Source organism: Pipra filicauda, unplaced genomic scaffold (assembly GCF_003945595.2).
Source record: "Pipra filicauda isolate LSUMZ 115617 unplaced genomic scaffold, ASM394559v2 scaffold46_size3722508_pilon, whole genome shotgun sequence".
Lineage (NCBI taxonomy): Eukaryota > Metazoa > Chordata > Aves > Passeriformes > Pipridae > Pipra > Pipra filicauda.
In genome coordinates this window covers 248,689-270,412 of record NW_024104609.1, presented here as the reverse complement: position 1 = coordinate 270,412, position 21,724 = coordinate 248,689, and the positions used below count along the sequence as shown (strand labels likewise).

At 43.6% G+C, this 21,724-nt stretch overlaps 1 long non-coding RNA gene across 4 annotated transcripts in view; it reads right to left on the bottom strand.

The window, feature by feature from the left end:
• Positions 1–2,427: 2,427 nt before the first annotated feature.
• Positions 2,428–21,724, bottom strand: part of LOC113994345 — a 33,631-nt gene continuing 14,334 nt past the window's right edge. The window contains exons 3-6 of one of the 4 annotated variants that reach the window (XR_005565399.1): positions 5,785–5,894; positions 4,288–4,494; positions 4,054–4,143; positions 2,428–3,064 (exon numbers count right to left, since the gene is read on the bottom strand). This is a non-coding gene — a long non-coding RNA (uncharacterized LOC113994345). Of the gene's footprint in view, positions 3,065–4,053; positions 4,144–4,287; positions 5,895–21,724 lie in introns of all 4 variants that reach the window. The other 3 variants (XR_005565400.1, XR_005565401.1, XR_003543040.2) reach the window with 3 other exon arrangements.

Here is a 21,724-nt window from a genome sequence, read left to right as displayed (position 1 = left end):
TTTGTACAGCAGGTTGTCTGAAACTCATCTGGGTAAACACCTCACATTTAGAGATGATGATATTGTTTTGTGCATGCTTTGTGGTAATAAAACAAAGCAGATCAAGGTTTTAAGTAATCTGTCTGTGTAAAAAATGATAATAATTAAAAAAAGCCAAAGATTTAATGGCATTAATTAAATCCTTCAAAGCCCATGTAAGCTGTTTCCCCGGGACATCCATCCAGCATCTCAGTCTTTGTTTGGACTTCAGGTCTTGGAAACATACAGGTAACACAGGACTATTGTGTGAACACACGGATTGATTTGTTGGTTTACAACAGAAAAAAATAAACAACCTCACAACTAAAAGTATCGGAATTTGAATGGTCTCAAATCCAAAAGGCAAGTGGCCTTTTAAAATACTCATGACTTAAAAGAGCGTAGGGTCAACAAAATTGTAGGATGACAAAAGCTCCCCAAAGTTTGGGGTTTTTTACCCCAGCAAATAAGTTGTTTAGCCAAAACAAATCAAACAAGCTGGCTTCTTCTAACAGATCATTCTCCCAGCTCTGGGTCAGTGGGGAGAGGCCCAGAGGCAGCTATGCCAGACTGTCCCTTTTGGAACAAACAGGCAAGATGACAGAAAACATCACTTGTAAAATGTTTTCATTTTCCTACCTCTTTGAGAGTACACTGGAAAGTTTCTCCTTGCACTTATTAAGAGCCAAATTCTGACTCAAGCCCAGCAAGAGCCAGGTGTACCCTCCCACCAGTGCCAGTGGGAGCCACACCAGATATCTTCGGCCTGGACGAGGAAGCCAGACACTGGGAATATCAATGGCACAGCACAGAGCTCCTTCCCCCACTGAGGCCTTGCACTGTGACACTTGGTGAATCCTCTCCCGTGGGACCAGGGCAGTGGGGCATTTGTGCTGAGACACCTGGGCTCCAGCCATGCCACGAATTAGACACAGGACAGTCTCAGCATCATGGCCTCGGCATTATAATTTTTTCTTTTATTCTGTCAGTGCTCAAACTTGTTGACCTTCCAATCATTGTTGCCCTCTCTATCCTCATCGTGGCTTTCAGGGAGGATGGCGGGTTTATTACAGGGCAATTGGGAGTGTTCTCAGTACAGTCATTTGTCTGAGGCAGTTACTGCATCACTGTTCCTGATCAAACAGGATCAGGGAGCCGGGACTCGGGTTAAGTGGCATTCCTACTCCTGGAATGCTGAAGGCCAAACAGAGGCACATTAGCAGAGTTATAAACAAATTAGGACAGACTGTGGCTGGGGCAAGACTCGGTGCTAAACACAGTTATACCAAATATAAAAACCTGAAGCAGTGTTTGTGTTTTCTGAGGAAGGTGAGAAGGCAAACAATGTAAGGAACAGGGGTAAAACAGGTGAGGGTCTGCCCAAGGGAGAGCTTCTGCAGAGCAGGAGTTTACATTGATCCACTTCCACCTTCCTAATGTCAAGGAGGATATTTCAGCGTTATCCAGTGTTGAAGTTCTGGCACTGTAAGGCAGCTGTTCTGTTCTTCAAACCAAAGCTGTAGATGCTGTCAAATAGCTTAATAACAGGTCTGCTTTAAATCCATCCAGACCTGCTTCTGGCCAGTACAAAACTCAGACTCTAGCTAGAAGAGTTTTGGGTTTTTTTGTTTTTAATTATATGAAGAGGTTCCAGGCACTAAAGCTGACCTGCATTTCCACATGATACATTGCAAACAAACAGGTATGAAAGGTCTCTTCCAAAACCTGTGTCACTGTGTTAATGCTGTGCCCACCAAACCCTGCCCAGCAGGCAGTCACTCCCTCTGACACTGAGGGATCCCCTCCAGGCACCCCAAAGAGCAGCAGGGCCTGCCCACATCCTTCTGCAAGGCCCCAAGTAGCCAGGAGTGCCCAGGAGCTGCTCTCACACTGTACTAACACACAGACAGAAATGGAGACCTGCACCTTTAAAGTTCTTCAGCATTAAATCAGCGATGCAGAGCCGCAATTATATCAAGTTATTCTGCCGACATGAATCCTGGCGATACAGACCCAGACCAGCAAAGCTGATTAGTAGTGTTGGAGCTCCCTGCATGCTCCTCCAAAACACAATTAAAAAGAGTTTTATTCCGAGTAACACGGGGGTTACAGGGTCAGAAGAGTTTCCATTTCAAAAGGCAGCAGGATACAAACTAGCAGGAAGGGGAAAGCAAATTGCCCAGATTTTGTGCTAGAAATATGTGGGTATTTAAGCTGCTGGACTTCAATTCCTTACCAAAATTTTTATCCCACCATTCCTAAGGAAAATAGGAAAATGGGTACAAAGGTAAACCTTTCTATATTGTCATGGCAATAACCCTGCTTCCCCCTGAAGCAAGTACAGGCTCTGCCACCTTGCTTCAACTTTGGGCTTCCCCATAGAGTCTTACAAAGAACAGATAACAATCCTTTTGACTTTCTACATTTTAAAATTTATTATGATTAAAACAGAAAAAAAATTTAAAAATTAAAAAGATCCAGCAAATAGTTTCTTGTCCAGAATTGCTTTAAGGAGCCAAAAATGCAGTCTCCTAAGCCAACAAAAAATAGAAATATTGTCCACTGTCTGGCAGTTGGCAAGTGCACCTTGTCCCAGAGTTCTTTCTGTGGCCCAGTCTGGTTGCAGTCAGCTGCCTTCCTGCAGACTTAACAGAAGACTGCTTTAAGGAGATTCTGTATCTACATATTTTATCTGAATTAATGTTCAGTTTCTATGAAATTAGATTCTGCACAGAGGACAAAAACGGTGGAGATTTTCTTGGCTAGAGCTTAGAGGAGCAGAGCTGTTGGATTTCACAGAAACCAGCCAATACCAAACAAAAAAAATCCTAAATGTCAGTGAAAGCAACGTGGAAGGTGACTTCATCTAAATTTGAATGATGGACAGATCTTGCAGTGTCAGTCTGATTTGGGATTTCCAGAAGCTATTTGGCTTTCCTCAGACCAGCGTGACCTTGTCTCCAACTCTCTGAAGCCATGGGAAAGGGAGATATTTCCTCAAACACTGCCAAAGCAACAGGCTGCTTCTTCATTCCTGGCTTTTCTGCTAACATAAAGATAGAAGCAGACAAGGGCTTTACTCCATAGTTTCTCTAAATACAGCTACAGAAATAAAACAACCCTCTTCTGCATAAACTGATTTCCAAATATTTGTCATATTACTGGAGCACAAAGAAACATTCTTATTATTAAAAAAATAAATTAAAAAATTCCAAGATGAAGCAGATCCCAGGTTTGTAGGAAAAAAGACAAACAGTTTTGGAATCTTGCAGCCAGGTTTTTGTGTTTATCCCCTCTCCTGACCCTACATGCCATGGAAAAGCTTTAGCCATACAATTTGAAGGATGCTCATGTGCTTTTATACTCAAGAAAAATGTTTTTGTAAATAATCACGCCTTTTCTGCTTTATGAAAAGCCTTTTTTTTAATAAGGAAAATATAGTCTAGTTAATATTTGTTTTAGTAATCAGATCTGGCCATGAAAAAACGGAACAATTATAAAAATGGCTGTAGAAAATCCTGCACGTCTCCAGATTAGGAACAACAGCATAGTTCATCACCAGGCACTGCTGAGTTTTCTGACCAGATAAAATGTTTAGCAGTAGTTATATCACTGCCAATTCCTTTGGTTAGTAGCAGAAAGGTGAAACCTGGGATATGTTTGCTTAGAAAAAAAGGTGTTATTTTTCCTTTTTGTTACAACCTTAAAACATTGTCTTTGTATCTAAACTATTTAATCTACATACACATTCAAAACTACAAATGAGTAATTATATATACTTATATATATAATGTTATATAGAGGGTATATTATAGCATTCTATATTATATATATTTAATGTACATTATTCTATTGCAGAATCTTATATTGAGTCATTTTTATAGCACAGCATTATCTGATCCCATGCTGCCTAGGATTAGCACTGCAAATATTCTAAAAACCAAGCTGAAGTTGTTAGTGATAGTACAATATCTTTACACTTGATTTATAAACAAATTTTAATAAACTGAACATATCAATGCATTAATTGCTCACCTCACTCTGAACAGAGCCACATGCCCTTGTCCCTGCAGCCAGGCTGTTCTTCACTCCCTGGACTCTGATGTCTCAGGTATAAATGCTTATCTGTTTTTTTAAGAAAGCAACAGAATTTTAACTGGGCCTCAGAACTTGGGTTTTTGTCTGTACAATGATTAGACATTAGTGACAACAAGACTTCAAGCACTGTATTGTTATTAATGCTTCCACAGGACTGGAAACATTCCAAACCTGGAGACGCAGGAAATCCATGAGTTATGCGCCTCACGCCCAGGTCTCCAAGCAGAATTTTCTCTTCTCTTGCAGGCAACTGTCCCCACACCTGGTCCAAGGGTTTGGTCCCTGTCGCTCTCTGCAGAACCACCTCCCATTCCTGAGTCCAGCTTCCAGCCATTTCTGCAATGTGCCTCAAAGCAGTTTTTGTTGTTCCATGAAACCCTGGTTCAGGGAACATCTCACATTCACAGTGACTTGTGAAATGCTAACTCAGAGAAAACCAGTAATGTTTGGCACAAGGTAATCCTGTAGGGAGAATGCTGCTTGGCTTTTATATATTATTTACATATATAAAATATATTATTTTATATATATTATTATGTATTATTTTATGTAATTATTTTGCAAAATGCAGAACATGTAAATCTATGTGCTGTCCTTTAAAGAACTGGCATCCTAAAGCAAAGGTTCCATGTCAGCAACATCAATGAGCATGAATTCACACCACAAAACTGTGATATTCTCAGCTGAGGCTGCAAACCCCTATCCCAGTGCCCTTTCCCTCAGCCTTGCCCTGTCAGCCCTCCAAACCCACACATCCTGCTGCTTTCTGGTGCCAGCCGGAGACCTGCCACACGCAGTGCCCCAGCACTGCTGGGCTCAGGTGACAGACAGCCTTTGTTCCCAACTTCTTGGAATTTTTCAGCTGCAGTGAGACAACCCGGGGTTTGTACTTCATCTCACAGAGCCTTCCCCCACCTTCAGTTCTGCAGCCTGCAAAGATTGCTTTTCCCACGCTTCCTTCCCCAGCCCTGGCCCTTGGGAAAGAACAAGCAAAATGTTTACAAGAGACAGACTGGTCACAAACTGCGCCCTGCCGAGGGTTTGGTAGCAGCGTGCCTGCTCCCTGTCTAACCAACATCGAAGATCTCCATTTTTAATCATCCCAAATCAGCTTTTTTTTCATTTTCAGCCCAGCTAGTTGAGACCTCCCCCACCCAGAGGATGTCAGTAGGGCAACACACTGTTTTTCACCCACAGAGCAGAGCCCATGATAAATAACACTCAGAGCTCTGTGAGGATGAGTGTCCTCTGCAGCTCACAGCCCAGAGGCTTCATTATTGCATCGCCCATAATTCAATTCACCCTTCCTAAAAGGTCTCTTTCTGCACCCAACCCCCACCCCTGAAAACACGTCCCACTAATAATTCCCGATTAATGCCGTCAATTACCAACTCTCCCCCAGCCCCTCTCCATCCCCTGATTGGGCTGGAATGGAAGGGAAGCAGCATCTAACCGGGGAGGAATAGAAGTAGGGGTAAAATAGCAATAAAAAGTAATTACATAAAAATGCTAAACATATTACATCTGTTAGTTTGCTGAGCCCAGTGGGCTTGACAATTCCAGGTTTTTACCATTGTCCGCGCCCAGACAGACAAGAATAAGAGAAACAGGGAAAGGATCTTTCAATAAGATTATTAAATCAGTGCATGAAAAATAAGTCGTCATTACATTGCAAAAGGGAGAGAGAAACTCGCTGAAATTTCTTTCTGCAGCTTTGCCTTTGTGATCTGCAAGGTGCTGTGCTCCTGCTTACACTCTGTTGCCCTGGCAACGTACTCCTGTAAAATAAAGATTATTAAAGCGCATATGATTATTTGGCCGCACAGTGAATGAGGCAGCCGCTTCTGAAATTCCTTATCAGAGAAATTCAATTTTAGGCCAAATTGTGTTTTCACTGCCTCTCAGCTTCCCCCCCCCCCCCCCCCCGCAATACCAATAAACCCATCATCTCCCCAGCTGTACATGATACTTTGTCACTAACTCTTTCATGCCTTTCCTTTCCCATTCCAGGTTTTATTTTTATTCTGTCAAAGCAGAATGCTCTTCCCAATTTGTAGAAGGTTTTTCTTCTTTACAGGTTTTTTTCTCCCCTGCACAGCCAGCAGCCTCCTTGTGCGCTGTGGCAACGGGAGGGACATTCCCCTCCAGCCCAGACCGGGAGCCAGGGCCACATTCCAGCTGGGAGCTCTGGAAGGTGAAGGGTGAGCACGGAGGGGTCACCTGAAATGTCACAGCACACAACTGCCCTTCACACCTAGTGGAACTTCATCTGATGCAGGGCCTCGGTGGCCCCTGCTTGCGGCTCATCCCTGGGGAGCTGCTGCCCAGCCCACAGAGATCCCAACCAGGTGTTTGAGGCAGCGGTTCTATCGGCCACAGCCCCCCCGGGCCCACTGAGGGGCTCCCCAGGTGACAGACAGCCCCTGCCAGGCGGCACCAGCACGGCCGAGGCTCAGCGAAACCTCCGCTGCCCGACCCCACCGCCACCGCCACCCCCCATAGCGGTGGCCACGGCAGCGGGCACCTGTCCCTGCCCCCGTCCCTGCTCCTGTCCCTGTCCCTGTCCCTGCTCCTGTCCCTGCCCCCGTCCCTGCTCCTGTCCCTGTCCCTGTTCCCGACCCTGCTCCTGTCCCTGTTCTTGTCCCTGCTCCTGCCCCGCTGTCACCGCACGCACCGCTGTGGCTGCGCCCCGTGCCCGTCACCGCTACGTCTGCACAGGGCCCGCGCCCGGCCCTGGGGCACGTCCCGCCGGGTGCCCGGGTGAGGGGCCGGGGCCGGGGCCGGGGGGGCCGCCGGGGCCGCCGGGCGGGGCCGTGCGGCGCTGCCGCAGCACAGCAGGGGGCGCTGCCGCCCCGCCGCCGGCCCGCGCCGCAGGGCGGGCCCGGAGCGCCCGGGCCGGGCGGGGGCGCGGGGGCCGCACCGGGGGCAGCGCCGCGGCCAGAGCGGGGCTGGCACCGCTCCCCGCCCGGGCAGCGGCCTCCTGAGCAGCCGGGGGCCTTTAGCAGCTCTTCGTGCCCTCCTGCAGTTTAATTAAAAAACAACGGCCCGATTGGGCAGGTGAATTAAAAATAAAACAGCGCATCACGCAGCCGCAGCGCAGGGCCCGCCCGGGGGGCGTGGGGGCTCCCAGGACCCACCAGCGGCCCAGGTGGCCCCTCTCCCGCCTATCGCATGCTGGGGCTGAGACCCGAGTCAGTGTAAACGCACCCCGTTCACCAGGCAAAAGGGATTCTGCTACTTCAGGTAGCATTAAAAAATGACGCCGACTCCAGAAAGGAAATGAAATTGCTTCTTTTAATATTAAACTTGTAATTGTTCCTATTTCTCCTCAATGTTTGATGATGGCAAGCCGAAGCGACTGACAGCCTTTGTGCAATTCTTGGAGGGCGACCGCAGTGCGGCGAGGAGGAGTGAGGATTTCTGAAGGCAGAACGGTGCAGATGAAAGCAAGCCTCAGAACTAACGTGTGTGCTTTATTTTTTAAAGATGGAACAGAGAGGAGGCACAATTACCCCAGATTTAGAAGATGTGAGTTCAAGCCCTGACCTACTGAAGCTTCCCATACCTTAGCTTCTCCTCCCTGTCTTAAAACCAGGGAATAGCTGTTGCCTACCTGGCAGATAATTGCAAGGATAAATATCTTGGAGGCTGGTTGGTGCAACAGAAAAAATGCCTAATATTGTCAACACACAGTATCTCAAATCTGGCCTCCAGTTTGCTTATAGTCAGCAGAAGATAACTGTGATTAATAACAGGGACAGGATCGGAAAGGGGACCAAACGAGGATGAGTGGGTTTCAATAGAAATAGGTTCACCAAGGCAACACCTGGAAAATTTCCTTTATATTGAGGAGGGGAGTTGTTCATCCACTATCCCTTTGATAAACACAAATATATTTCAGGAAAAAAAACCCCAAACAACAAAGCAACAATTGAGTCGTAGAAGCAGCACTAGACAGGTTTAGAAAATCCTCGCAGACAGCATCATTCCCTGTACAAACCAGGGCAGCTTCCTGAGCTCATTAGAGAAGTGTAAGTGGTTCCTGAACTCTGTTCTGCAGTCTGGCCAATCCACCTGTGCTATCTCCTAAGACTGTTGCCAGAACCAAAACACCTCTTTGGTTACCGAGATCACTTCTGAAGGGCGGCAGAAGCCTCAGTTTCCTCTATAAGTATGAACAGGCTCAGTTACAATCTATAGCGATTTTGGACTGCCCCAAACAGTTCAAGTTCTCCTAGAATGTAAAATACACAGAGGTCCTGGTTCCAAAACATTAATGATTTGAAATAGCTCCTACAAGTGGGCAAAAAAAGTGTAAGAACAGTTAACACTGATCGGAGCAAGGGTCCACCCATTTTTTTTGGTGCTAGGTTACCTGTCTGGGAGCACTTCTGGCTCACCTGGAACAAATTACATCAGTGGTCATAGTTTCTAGGAGCAAGAAAGTCTTCTATAGACTGGAGAACCCATAGCATGGAAATAAGAGAATCTAAAGGATTTTGGGAAAAGGGACAAACAGTTGGCTGTAAATTCCCTGAGTGGCTTTATTTCTGGTGTCCACATTTTTAAAAGGACACGGGAAAATTGGAGACAGTGCAGAGTCATAAAAATTATTTGAGGACTGGAATAGCTGCCTCGGAACAAGAGGCTTAAGGAGCTCAATCTGTTTAGTTTATTAAAAAGATCAAGAGATAGCTTGATTACGATGTATAAGTACCTTCAAAGGGAGAAAATACCAGGTCCTAGAGGGCTCTTTAATCCAGCCAAGAAAGGCATAACAAGAACCAATTGCTGGAAGCTGAAGCCAGACCAGCTTAAATTAGAAATCAGGCACAGTTTTATAGTGAGAATGATTAGACATTAAAACCCCTGCCTTATCAAAGGAACGAGGATTCTTCATCTTTTAATATCTCCAAATCAAGACAGGATGCCTTTCAGTAAAGTAAGCTTGAGTTTAAAAAAAAGGCTCAATGCAAGGGTAATTGAGCGATACTTAATGACTTATCATAGGTAAGGAAAGTTCTAACATCTTAATTTGGAATGACGGCTCGAAATTTGGCAGCACGTAACTCTGGCAACAGGTACATGCCGTCTGCACTGTGCAAGGAAATCTGCCGAGACCTGGCTGTGTTCTTTGCCTCGGAGAAAGATCAGATGGCAGGTGCCAATCAGAGACATGATAGTGTAAAAACTGACACCGCTTTTCCATATTCAGCACATTCCGTGTCCTGTGAAGGCAGAGCCATGATGGTGGCATTATAAACGAGTCTGCTGAAGCCCCAGGTCACGTGTACGAAGCAATAATAAATATAAATTAAAGTTCTGAATGATCAGACTGTGGCTGTAGTTACCAACTACAGCTGAAAACAGGACACCGGCCCGTGGGTGGAACTAGCTGCGTTTGTCCCCTTTGCTGGGGAGGGATGTTCCAGGACTTGTTGCCTGACTGTCTAAACTAGGCCTAGATGCTCCATGAGAGCAGATGGATACAGGGAACGAGGCTGGACCCAGCAGTGAGACACAGGAACCAGGCAGAGAAGGCAGGATTGATCTTGCTATTTAATTACACAGCAGTTGTGGATTTGCATAAGGCTAAAATACACCCCAGTGGGTGTGAGGAAGAGTTTGTGCACCTACATGACAACACAGGGAGCTTCCCAGCAGCATCACCCAGGGTTTTTACATTACTCTATATCTTTATGTCATATTCCCTCTTCAAAGCTTAGTATCAGTCTTTAGGATTCTTGTTGTGGAAGATCTTTGTGCCATGGCCATCATCCCCATCCTTCTCTGAACACCTAGATCAGCAGTCTCCAAGTCTCCCTAAGTAAAAAAATTTTGAGTGTGCACCCCAATGTATGTATATCTATAAATTATCTCCATGTACTAATCCATTATGTACTTTATAAAACATACACAAAAATAGACATTTACTAAGGAAAAGGATGAAATAAACACTATTTAATTTTTTAAAAATTATTAAATATTAAAATATAAGAAAATATTAAAAATTTAAAATATTAACTGTAAAAAATATATATATATAATGTGTCTTATACATCCCACTGTGGAGACCACTGATCTAGATGCACAAGGCACCTACAACTTCTTCTAAACAGTTCTGTGCAGGTGCCTCAGATTCCCTGAAGGGAAAGTGGCAAATTACCGAAGGCTGAGTCTTGGTGATGTGACACAAGGGAACTGCCAACACTGGCATTTATAGGGAGCTAAGACAGGGCAAAACCTGACCAGCCACCACCATGCAGAACGTCTTCAGGAGCTGAACAGTGCAGCCACGTTCTCAGGTAAGGCTCTAAACAAAACCTGCTGTGACAACAGAAGCACTGACCCCAGAGCCTGTGGTGAAGCCAGCTGTGGAGAGAGGCTTAGTAAACTCCAAGGTTCTTTTGTGCTGAGCGTGATATAAGATGTGGCGCAGTGCCAGAGAAACACTTGGTGCTGGATGTCAAACCATCCGTCTGCCTCAGCCCTGGCAGTGGCCAACTCCCAAGCAAGCTGCTGAAGGTGAAAAAGAATTGGACCCCTTCCAAGTCTACCACTTAGGCTTATCACCAGACAGCCAGAGCCAGAGTTCTCTGACCCAGCGCCAGGCAACCAGAATCAACACTCCTGAACTTCTGAAGCGCGCCCTGCAGTCTGGGAGCCCTCCAGGCAGGCACCTGAGAGCTGGACAGTAGAGGGACTTCAAGGTGTTCTGTCCTCAGTTTCTCTGTGGAACCCTCTGGTTCTAGGGACACTCACGGGGTGAAGGAGCATGTTACTACACTATCGTTTATGAAGACCCTTTTCTACAAGATTCGGGTGGAACTGAATCAGCTGAGAGAAGCAAAAGCATGACCAAGGCATGCTCACTCGGGGACTGCCCACCTGCATTCTCACACCAGGACAGAACCTGCATCTCTGACACTGAGGGAAAACATTGAAATACATTTGTGTTGTGCCACCGTCTAACAAGTCTGCAATGTTTGTTGGGCATGTGACAATTTCTTTTTCAGGGCTGAACTGTTCTACATCTTCTAATCCAATTTCAGTTGACTCAGTCAATGGACTTTCCATCATTTCCTTCATACTCCCATCACGATGGGTCTCATAAATCTTGCTAATGGAGGATATTACCTGATATCTGAGATACATTTTCCTTCTTGCATTATGATCACAATACATTTCATTTGCATTCCTTAGGCCCTGTCCAAGGCAATTCTTCTCCATGGTTTCTGTTTATGCTCTTCATATGCTTATGGACAAGAACAACACTCTTCATTTATTTTGCCAAGTTAAACACATCTAATTCTTTTCATATTTCTTCATAAATCATTACTTCCAGCCCTTAAATGCAGCTTTACTCAGAAAAATTATTTTAGAAATGACGTTGCCTGGTATCCACACTTACTAATCTCCCAGCAGCTGTTCCATCATTTTTCCAACTGCCAGTGCTTTGCACTAATTTCACAATTTATTTTTTTTTGTCTGGGTGCTCTACAGAGCAGCATGGGGAAAATCTTAGCTCTGTAGTGCCAACCTTACACATTTTCATCCTTCACATCATTCAGTTCCTTTTGAATTCACTTTTGCCATCTTGCGTGCAGAAATTAATACAAAAATCATTGAGAAATTTACATCCAATTTGATAGAATTCTGCAACATTGTCACTCTTTTCAAATGCAATATAATCCTTGATCAGAAGTTATGGATAAAAATATTTTATTTATTTTTGGTGTGACACCTACAATGTATTAGATGTTTTAAAAAAACCTCTTCCTGTAAGCGCAAACCTCATGTTCTTTAATGCAATGCTGGTACCTGAGACTTCCAGTGAAATTTATGTTCCCGTGACTGAGTAGACGTTAATTCTGTTGAAGATTCACCAGCAGAATAAATCCAGCCCGAGTGATCCAAACTTACAGAAACAACACACCTTAAACAAGAAGCTATTTTACTACTTTAGGTACCCAGTCATCCACACTTACTAAAAAGACTGGAACAAGCATCCAGGCAGCTCCGTCTGGGAGCAGGGGGTACCTCAGCAGAGGTGCACAGCTGGCAAACACACTTCCAAGAGCAGCAGCTTTTTAGGGAATATGCTTCGCAGATCATGAGCCAGAAAAATTTGGACAATATTTTACCATGTACTGAAATACCGACTTGAATCCCTTCTCTGAGGGGAGGAAAAGGAGTGCCTTGCATGGGTTCTGCAATTCCTCGCTATCTCAGCAGTTTATTATCCTCCAAATTAATTCTCCAAGTTTTGGGGAAAAAAAATTAATTTCTTTAACATTGAGGACACATATTATGGGTAGAACTGGTTTTCTATTTAGATTCATCCTTTCCAAGTGTTCTATTAACATCCCACATTGTGAAATGTCTCCATTACTCACAGATAGCCTTGTGCTGCTGTGTTTTCTCCTTTGTCAAGGCCCATTTATGAGATCAGTTCAGGGCTCATCCATTTCAGATTCCTGGTTGACTCTCTGTTTAGTAATGATTTCTGTAATTTCCCCCCCCATACACCATAAGCCATTTCTTATTTCGTTTTACAATTTACTCAGCCTTTTTGATTACTGTCCCTCTCTCTACGTTGTAAATAATCCCCAATATTCTGATTTTTGCCCTATTTCCTTTCATCATTTCAAGTAAAGGCGCCTTTGTACCATCAAATCTTTGAGCTACATCAATCACCTCTTGTGTCTTGTATCTTCCTTTATCAGATGAATTAGTTGTGATGTGCTTATGATATATTTAAATCCTTGCCTGTTTTTCTCTCTACTTGTGTTTGTTTTCTTTTTAAATATTTCTTGCACCCATTTCTCTGTCACTAGTTGCTTAGTTTCTTGAAATTTATCAGACTTTTTAACAATCTTGTCTTTCCTGTTATGTGCAACTTCCTCTCACACAGCAAATTCATGAATTTATTGCGTTCAAAGCTGACGTAGAGCTGCTCTTCCCCTGCTCAGACCCCACCGAGCTCAGGCAGAGCTGCAGCTCTGACAGGGAAGTTCTCCCTCTTTTCATTCCCTTTCACAAATCTCCGAGCCAGGGAGATCAGTGATGTTCTATTTCCATGTTATTGTTCTGAGCAATTACTCCAAAGATCCTACTGATACAGATTTGAAAGAGCAAGGAAAACAAGAAATTCTCTTTAATTACCAAGGACAAAATGAATACTGACACTTCAGCTGAGGATGAAAAGGATTGTTTCATGTTCCACCTCAAATTCCTCATCAGACATTGAAGTTTCCACTAAATTCTAAGGAAATCAGGGCTGAGAAGGGTCTGCTCTGCTTCTGAACATCTTAAACATGGGTTGTCTGTCACCACGCAGTGAAATGTGTGCTCTGTGCTTCCAGGGATTCCTTAGGAATGTGCTATCATATCTTATCAACACTTATCAAGTGTTGATGCAAAAAGCCCGAAGGAACACGTGTAAGCTGACTTCAGAAGAAGAAATCATGAGGAAGACTCGAGGGAGTTTAATATAGACACCGGGAGTAAAATTTGGTATTAGAAACACTCCTGTAATGCTGAAGGTATCCCAGTGACCAACAAAAAGCTCCGTGCACTTGGAGAGGGACAAAAGAGCATCAAGGCAATGCAGGGCAGACTCTGAAGAAGACTCTGCCAGAAGATTAAGCAAGTCAGAAAACAGTGTCAGGCAAACTCGTACCTTTGGTTCTGTTTGTCAGAAATACGGCACTGCAGCACATCGGGATGGCAAGAGCAGGTGAGAGCAGGGATTGGTAAGATAAACAGAGTTGCAGTGCCACACTCCCTCATACTCATGCACTCAGGGTGGTGTTTTTATTAACACATGCATCAGGTATTTTGAGTCACAGACACACAGCGTTTATTAGCTGATTAAAACCAAAACACTTTTGCAAATTTAAATAAATTATAAAGCTTAAAAGAAAAAGAAGGGTTGAAGTTATTTATGATGCCAAGTAACCAGCTCTCACACTGCTCACTGCTGAGTGCTGCCCAGGGAGGATGGTTGTAGGTTTTGGCAGGCTTTGAACTCACATAGGAAGACACAAAAAGCCAGTTAAGGGCTCCTCAGGAACATTCTAACTGTTTTTCAAAGACTCAAAGAAAAAAAAAAAAAGAAAGAAAAGAAGAAAACAGAAAACTCTACCAGCTGAAACTGGTATATGTAAAAAAAGACAACAGGACCCTCCAAGAAGTGGGCTATATATTTCCCACAGTAAAATCTGTGCATGGAGAGCAAAGCTATAATAGAAAAAAGCATCCAAATTGCAGTTTATTGTGCCTCAATGATCTCCAGAGGAAATCTGCTTAGTCTGCAACCCGGAGGAGGATTTTCCCACCTTCTAGCTATGAAAATCTGAAACTAATTCTGTGTTCTCTGGCCACTCATAATACAGGCTCTACAATCAAAACATGATTAACAACACTGCTGCTGCTAATGAATAAGACAGAAAAGAATCTACCTCGCTCTTATCTAATGTTAATTTTCCAAGAAGAAAGGGAGAGAGAAAGGCAAGGATGACAAAGTAATATTTTGAGGACAAAGCAGGCAATTGCAATTCCATTCCATAAGGCCATCACTTTCTGAGTAGAATGAGCTGTGATTAGCAAAGGAACCTTACTAGGGGAAAAAAAAAAAGGTCCATCCACCTTTCAGACCTTCCTGGTTCTGAACTTGACATACAGATATTACCAACAGCTGCATGCTGGCTAAAGAACCTTTTCCAGCTGGATCCCTGAACAAATCGTCACAGGCAGCCCAACACATAGAAACACCTTTGAAAATATTCCCTACTCATGCTCAGACCATTTTTTTCTAAACATAATAGTGGTTACAGGAAATTATAGATTCTTTCCCCATTTTTTCCATGACTTCTTCCTCAGTTCTGTCTACAAATCCAAAGTCTCCTTCCTCCCAAAATCCAAAACAGAAAGCAAAGTATGTTTCCCTTCTCCTCTCCACCAGATCAGCACATGCTATTCTCAACATCAGGTCAATAGCAACACAAGGGGGAGAAAGCTTTTCAATATTAATTTTTTAAGTTAGTCCAATTAAAGATAACACCTTCAATCTCCCTTATGCTGCATTTTCCAAACATTTTAAAACATTGGATACAAAATGCTGATCATGAAAGAAGCTGAAAGCTAGCTGCTGAGCTCTGCCAGGAGGAAAAACTTTGTCCCTAGGGAACTGGCCAGCAATCAGCCATGTGATCCAGCAAGTTACACCAACCTCTGTCCTACTCCAAGGGCTTGCTTTAATCCAATTGTTTAGATACAGCTTGACATTATTATCCCAGATCTCATTACCACATTGCAGAGAACAGTCTGTAAGTCCTGAATCGAGAATAAAGAGCAGGCTGCAAAATACACTGTTTTATTCCCGGCTACACCAAAAAACCTCTGCTAACACCAACCCATCTTTGCTTGGAGCGAGGGGTGGACAAACATGATGGAAAAAGCAATGTTGATGTAATATCAAGAAACAACCAAAAAAGGAAAGTTCAAAGCTCCTCTCTTCCCCTCAACGTTTTGGGTGTAGTTTGGAAACACCCACACTTTCACAGGAAAGACAGGGCAGGTGCCAAACTCTGGTCAGAGACCCACCTGTGCCAGGAAAAACTAATGTGCCCTCCACCTCCAGTGGGCTCTTAATCAATTATGTGTTGTACCCAGGTTATCAAATTACATTTATCACTCTTGAAGCACTGTCCAGAACTATCTTCCATCTCTTCAGTTTGAGGGACCAGTGCAGGATTCTCTCTTCCTGAATAATTTGAGTTGGACTGAAATTTAGCAGGACGGCAGAAGATGGCACCAAAATCTGAGTGCATTAGTACCTGTGCACACTATTGCTTGGAATTACCATTTCATCTGACTTTCAGGTCATGGAAAGTGTGGCACAAAAATGCATTTATGATTTTGGCCTTTACAACGAATTCCATAAATTTTACTAGATGTTGTTAAAAAGTATTTCCCTTTCTTTTTGTAAACCAACTGTCCTCAGCTGGTTCCTGCACTAGAAAAAACAGAAACAGCAGTTACCTGTTCACATTCCTCATGTGCCACAACCTGCTCTCCCTGTGCCACTGATGCAGGCACTTTTCCCTGTGCTCAATGTTATTGCCTGGAGTGTGTCAGCAACTTCCAGTTCCACTCTGCAAGAACACTGATAAAAACTTGGGAGTCTGAGGATGAGGAGAAGAAGATAAATATACACACACAAAATAAACAGTGGGAGTAATTGCTTGCAAGGCTGCTACTGCTTCAAACTCTCTTGATTTTGAGGGCTGCTATTATGATAAAACTTGGTTATAGTCCTCTGGAAAGTGGCAACAGACTGTCATGATATCCAACATGGAAACTGATGTTATTGCATGGCATCCAAGCAGCTCCACCAACCCAGGCTAGTATTTCTTCATTGCTAAAACAATGATTTAGCTCCCAGCATCACACTTAGTCAATTATTTCCACTTCCTCTTTAATACATCAATTTTTTTATATTTGTTTAAATTCTAGGCAGCAAGAATGAGAAATCTTGTCATCTTCTTCCTGAAGAGCCTCACATACTGAGCACTGCTAAATATTTGGCAAGATAAATGACAGAGCTGCTCTAAAGGAGTCATGCATTCTAGAAAATAAAAAAACATACATCTCGTCTCTTTTGTCAATGTGAAAGGTGAGCCACGTAAAACATGGAATGGTAAAACACTGAGGAAAGACAGAAGACATGACCATGTCAATTTAGGTGTAAGGTTATCCCATTTCCTCTCATTTCTGAGGATGTGACATGCTTAGTTTTTCAGAAAGATGTGCAAGAGACCAAAGTAAAGGTTATTGGATCACGCTGGCCTGAAATCTAGGAAAAAAGCTACCTAACTGTTAGCTTTGCACACAGGTAGTGTTGGATTTGACTCTGCTGGGGACTCAGACACAAGCTGGAAAGCTCAGATGCCCGTCACTGGCCATCAGAACATTCAACCTTTGCAGCCAAGTTTACAGGGATGTCCCACAGTACCACCAGCCCTTTGGCCAGTGAAAAGGGCACGACTTCCAAGTCATACCCTCCTTGAGACCATACTCAAACAGTGCTGCACAGGATCCCACAGAGGCTCAGTAAAGCTATGGACCAGGAGGGCCAGAACATGGAATTTTCCACCCCAGAAGCAGAGTGAACGGCTGGGTGAAGACTTCTGTATGGAGAGATCAAGTGGGGACACCTCCCTCACCACCAAAATGGTGCTGCACACCAGAGTATCCCATTAGCCCTCCCAGATGGGAAAATACTTTTTTCCCCTCAATAAAAGAACAGAGACCATTGATTTTTCTGTTTATAGAGAGCAGGCAAAAAGAGCTCAGGCAAAGTCCTTCTCCAGTACTTGTTTGAGATAGAGTGTGTGACTGGGTTTTTATATCTGAAACAATTGCATCTCAAACTATGAAGCCTGAGTGTTCTCCAGCTCGCACCCATGACAGTGCAGCACCTGTGGCAGGGGGAATTCTGAGGGACAGAAACTTCTTTTCCGGAGGAGGAGGGTGGCTGGCACCTGACACAACTGGCCTTCAACTGAAAGGAAGAGGCTGCAAGGCTTTAACACATTATCTGATTTACACTATCATTCATAATGCCAAAATATTTGAAGTACAAAAAAATATTATTTCAGCTCTTTCTTGGATGCACATTGTAGCACACTCAATGACCACCTTATCCCTTTGCAAAGGGTGGCACAGACACTTCATAAATGTTTACTCCAGGACTAAAATATTTTTGGTTCAGTTTGCATGTGACTTGCTAGCAGGCTCCCAGGTTCATCTGGATTATTTGTTACATTTTTTGAAAAGTACACATATACACATACTAAATTCACTTTAAAAGGAAGGATCCTGAAAGACTGCTCTTCAGTAAACAGGAATGCCAATATCCTCCATGCTAACAGCCCTGACTGAAGCAGTTTACTTAAGAGGAGGAATTAACTCCAGGGCAGTTATTCTGCTGAATGTCAATAGACAGCAGCACTGAGAAAACCTTTTTTTTTCTGTTGGTTTGGGAAAAGGAATCTTTGAAAGTAGAAAACAGCAAAGAATAAAACCAAACGCAGCAGTTATCAATGGATGAATTCTAATATCAGTTATTAAAGATAATTCTAATATTTGTCTCCCAGAATATGGACTTTTCACAGAAGAAACAGAACAGGAACATACACCCCAGACCCAGCATCCTCTCCTTTACCCAGTGCAGTCAGTGGGACAGGACACAATCTTCAGGCTGAGACGTTTTTCTGTCAGCATATTGTCCAACAGGGAAAGGTATGGGGTGGGGGAAGGCCCACAAGCATTTCCCCCTCTCAGGTTAGCTCAGACATTTCATTTTGCAGACATATCATGATGAAAGTGTTCAGCCTCGAGATGGGACACTCCGCACGGACTGTGACCATGGCCCCCCGCGATGGAATTTGCTGTGTACTCCCTGTAACGCCCTCAGCACAGGGAAAGGATCCGTAAATGCAGGGAAGGTGCTCCGGGGTTCCCTGGCAGCCATAAGGGACAGCAGAACAGGATCCCAGGGCACACGGACACAATAATCATAAACACGGACGTCTAAGTAGTAAAGATATTCTCAACAACTTCAGCTAAATATTTCAGTGTAACATTTACAATGCTGTCTGCTAAGTCAGAGCTCCTGCATAGAGTACTCTGCTCTTTAATGTGTATTTCCAGATTAACTTAATATTAATTTCCCATTGAGTTTTCAATCAAACTGTGGGACTCCACTTCTTTCCCATTAGTATTTTGGTGAAGTATTTTGAACCCCCTACTGTGTTACCTGGTTCCATCTGTTGATGTTTCTTTCCTGACCACCTCATCCCTCCAAGCTTGCCAGTATTCCTTCCTTGTCATCCCATGTTAATGAGTCCCTTATCCTCACTGCCACCCCATGTCTGTCTACGCTGAAGAAAGGAAGAAATGGGGGGAGGGGCTTATTGAGGCAGCAGGGAGACATGGAAAGAGCCTGCAGATACTGAGAAGGCTGTGACAGAGAGTGAAAACCCTTCCCCATGTTCATGGAACACAAAAAAAGTAGAAGTACATATGAACTGTAGTAAGGGAGATTTGGATTAAGTAAAGGAAAAACCTAGTCTCAAATAGAAAGTATAATTAAGCACTGGAATACATTTCCATAAGGATATCAATTGTCTCTAGAGATGGAGGAACCTTTCATGGTCCTTTCCAGCCCTAAATCCAGTGATAAATTCTTGACATCCCTTTCCCTTACCTTTCAGACTGTTCTTCACTGTTACCTTGCAAGATAACCAAGTTTGATTTTTTCATTTAACAAATGGTGTAGGGTTACTAAATCTTTTGGTATAAGAAATTGCTTGTCTAAGGCACACTAGTGATCCATAAAGGCTGACAGCCTGTCTGCAAGGGCTGCCAGCAGCAGTGTGGAGAGAAGAAACTTTGCGGGAGAGACTTGCAGAATAATCGGTTTCCATGTGCCCTCCTGGTCTCCAGCCACTAGAGTCAGGAGGAATGGCAAACTTCACAAAACTGTTTCAAAGGAAATCATCAGAACTTAAGATTTTCTTGCTATAGCTCTGAATCTTACCATATTCTTCAGCTGCAAAAAATAATCCTAAAGGCTAATTTTAAATTAGGGGAGGAAAAGATTTCAGTTTATTAGTTTTGGTCTTGAGTTTTGAGTTGTATCAAGCGTTTTTCTACTTGTTGATGTAACAAATACTAAATAGAAGTCTCTTTCATATATTGTATTTTTGTGCACTGACAATGCTTCAGGCAAGCTCCAGTTGTTTTGGCAGCTAACAGAATGATTTATCTGCAAAGAGAATTCTCCCGTTCAATGGGACATAGAGAGGTTCTACTGCAAATTCTTTTAGAGGAATTGCAGGATAAGCAATGGAGATCAGCATCTGACCCAAGATTTCAGTACTGTGGTGGTTAAAGCAGTGAGAGAAAAACAATGTTGTTTGGCACTTAGAAACCTGTTTCTAATCAGCTGAGCTACTCCTATGGGGTCAAATAAAAATGATTAGCTTATTAAAAGCATAGCTTTGCTATTTAATAAGCAAAAATGATTGAAAATTCTGTTCCAGATCCTGATAATTTTAGTGTTTCTAGTTAAGCCTACAAAATTGCATTCATTATTAGTGTCTAGATTCATTAACAATTCAATTTATAGATATTAATGCTTATAATGCATGCTTCACTTGCCAAAACTTGAAGAGAAATTGTTTCAATTAGCTTTCATGGATCATGGATCCTACCGGCTGGGTATTTTTAGACAAAAGATACAAACACATCCCCAAGCAATGCTAATGCACAGCTGGAATCCGTATGGAAGGTCAGCTAACAGTTTAAAAGGAAAACCAGTAAATGATTTTTACACAGAACAGTGAGACAGGAACAGAACCAATCAAAGGTTTGCAGGTCACACCTCTCCCCTCAAAAACGCCCCAATTCTCTGGGCTTTGTGCAGGATTTTTAAAAATAAGTGAGCCCATGAAGATATAAGCTGGTGACCGGATTAAGGGATGCTTGCCAGGCTGTGACGACGCGTGCCAGGTATGCACGGGCCCAAGGCAAACTGCTCCCTTCTCATTCAAACTACGTAATTAAAGTCAGCAATGAAGCATCGATGTAGCCAAGGACAGATCTGTCCTTTAGGTCTGTCAGACTCAGGGAGAACAACCCAAAATCTACACAAACAAATCTGTGCTACACCTGCAAACTACAACCCCACAAGAGGACAGAACAGAACACCTTGCTGAGCTGGCCAGGTGCAGGTTCAGGGACGAGGTGCCCAGGGCTATCCCTGTGAGAACAGGAGGCCTGGGAGTAAGCAAAGCTGTCCCCTGTGTCACACGGACACGGCAGCAGCAGGAGTTGAGCCCTGCTAGGCTCTGAGCCATGCATGACCCAGGGGAAGTACACAGCCTCAGGACCAGCGAGTTCAGCTGAGCACTGAGAGGACACATAGGATCGCTTGGGTCCACAGCCTGGACTCCATTAATATAAAAAAGTTACTAGAAGAAGTTGGCCTTTGATGTTGCCAGTAATCCATTCCCTTCTTTCTCCTCTGCTGAACATTCAAAACACCAGTTGGACAGTGGTGGGATTTTAATGCAGCTACTACATGGGCGGTATCCTGGGGTACATCAGGTGTCTCTAAAGGCACTGCGAGTCCCGCAGACCAAGAGCTGACTGGTTGTTCCTGCTTCCTGAGCACAGGGTTACCTGGAACATCAGTGTCAGCCCAGCTGAAGCCCTCAGTCCATATCTGCTCACAGCACCATGGCTTCTCTCCCATCTGCACATCTGCCTCTGAGATTCAAAGAAAATTGGTGTTTCTGCAAACAAATAACTTCAGTTTGTGGCTCTCCTTGCTCAGAACAAGGTAAATTAAATTCCAGGAATATCAAAGATACTCAGTATTTATCCAAACAGTCTAACCAACCATTCTTTCATAAAGCTTGTCTTTGTTTCAGAAGTGTCTAGACTATACAGATCAATTAAGTTATTTCTTTTGAGCTGGCTTCTTTTCGGAGAGCACTCTGAAGAGTGCTGACCACAGAGGTGTCTCACAGGCATC